Source organism: Equus przewalskii, chromosome 14, assembly GCF_037783145.1.
Source record: "Equus przewalskii isolate Varuska chromosome 14, EquPr2, whole genome shotgun sequence".
NCBI classification, from domain to species: domain Eukaryota; kingdom Metazoa; phylum Chordata; class Mammalia; order Perissodactyla; family Equidae; genus Equus; species Equus przewalskii.
This window is the reverse complement of record NC_091844.1, coordinates 79,438,650-79,440,752: the sequence shown is the minus strand read 5'-3', so window position 1 is coordinate 79,440,752 and position 2,103 is coordinate 79,438,650. Positions and strand designations below refer to the sequence as shown.

The window sequence follows — 2,103 nt, the reverse complement described above, 5'->3', positions numbered from 1 at the left end:
AGAGGCAGCAATACACAAGTACACAGATATTCCAAATATAACATAATAAGTGCAATAATAAGGCAGGTACCTGGCAGGAAATATTGATCTAATCTGAATTAATCATATTTCCTCTGTGCTGAGCTGATTCAACTTTAGCTTCTGGGAACCAAATCTCCTCTGTAAGACTCTTTATAACTTTTCCCATTCTTGGTACAAACAAATGGTTCCTGGTACTTTCTGATGTCAAAAATAGGCAGGAGAGACCAAGCTGGGCCGGAGTTGCCGGTACTGGGATTTGAAGGTAATGGCCTTGACTGAAGGCCTTGTGGTGGCGTCTCTTGCTGTTCCTGCAGCCACTGCCGAGGTGTCGGTCCGCTCATCATGAGAGGAGACAGAACCCTAAAGCAAAGAAATCTGGATCACAGAAAAAGTATTCAAAGGTCATGCAAGCCAACTGTAGCCAACTGCACAGTCCTCCAGGAGCTGCAGGCAGTGAGGATGCCTCAGCCTCCCAGTGTGCCCATACAAGATTGACAGAAGGTTCTTGTCTTCATTCTGGAGATGTTCATATCCAGATAAACTCCATCCCTAAAGAATGTACTGAAAATCCAGGCTCCAGAAATATAAGGTCAGGTGTCCATAGCCGTACCCATGGATGTGTACATAGTCGCTTACGGAGTCACTCCCACAATGAAGCCAGGCAGCCTGATGAGACTGCCACGGAGTCTGGAGATCATGGTATTAGCTCCGTCTCAGAATTCCAGTATCTCTTCAAGTGATTGCAAAAAAGTCTTCCATATATTTTGATTCTGAGTGTCAAACTTGTTATGCAGCATATACCAGGAATTTCTCTTGGAATTGGGCTGCTTACAACTTTTATGTATGCAAACAAACGCATTGTAAATCAGGTTTTTCTAAGAGAAAGGTGCTCAAAGATTCAATGTGCTTGGTTACTGGTATTCTTAGCAGGATCTTCTGTTCTTTTATATTACACCTTTCATTCTCAGTCACTTTATCACAACTTAATTTTTTTGAATCCTACTTTGGACCATTCGAACTTCTGGGAAGTACTCTGGATTGTTGGAATTACAGCCTTCATTCTCAAATTCCTCTTCATGGGCTTAAAATGCCTTATTTTATTGGTGCCTTCTTTCATCATGCCTTTTAAATCCAAGGGTTACTGGTATATGCTTTTAGAAGAATTATGTCAGTATTACCGAACTTTTGTTCCCATACCAGTTTGGTTTCGTTACCTTATAAGCTATGGGGAGTTTGGTAATGTAACTAGATGGAGTCTTGGGATATTGCTGGCTTTACTCTACCTCATACTAAAACTTTTGGACTTTTTTGGACATCTAAGAACTTTCAGACGGGTTTTGAGAATATTTTTTACACGACCAATTTATGGAGTGGCTGCCAGCAAGAGACAGTGTTCAGATGTGGATGATATTTGTTCAATATGTCAAGCTGAATTTCAAAAGCCAATTCTTCTCATCTGTCAGCATATATTTTGTGAAGAATGCATTACGTTACGGTTTAACAGAGAGAAAACATGTCCGCTGTGCAGAACTGTGATTTCAGACCATATAAACAAATGGAAAGATGGAGCCACTTCATCACACACCTTCAAATATATTAAGTTGTACAAACTATTAAGACCACAAAACACTAATTTCTTTTGGTTAAAGCAACTGTTGTTAAAGACATTACAATGGATTTTCAGTGCTAGAAATTAAGGAAAATGTTTCCAAATGGTTTTAGAATATTATAATAAGACATAAGTGTATAGTCCAATTTATCAAAAGATTAAATGAAAGAATCCTATGTTTAAAAAAATATATAAGTAATCTTCAACCTAATACATATGCAACAACATTTATTCTATCCTGTTTAACAGGTCATTGCAGTGTTAAATTGTAAATGTGTTTTCTTGTTAATCTTACCAAAACAGCAATTGGCTAACTAGAACTAGTGGTTTTAGAGGAACTCTGGTATTCCTTCCTGACATTGTTTTCACATTAAAGAATATTTTTCATAGTATTTTAAGATACACATAATCTGAAAGTAGAATTTTCTTTAGCATTGACTTTTATAATTCCCATTCTTAAAATTTTCATAAAA

At 37.4% G+C, this 2,103-nt stretch overlaps 1 pseudogene; it reads left to right on the top strand.

The window, feature by feature from the left end:
* Nucleotides 1–250: 250 nt before the first annotated feature.
* Nucleotides 251–1,794, top strand: LOC103566809 (E3 ubiquitin-protein ligase RNFT1 pseudogene; annotated as a pseudogene).
* The last annotated feature ends 309 nt before the right edge of the window (nucleotides 1,795–2,103 follow it).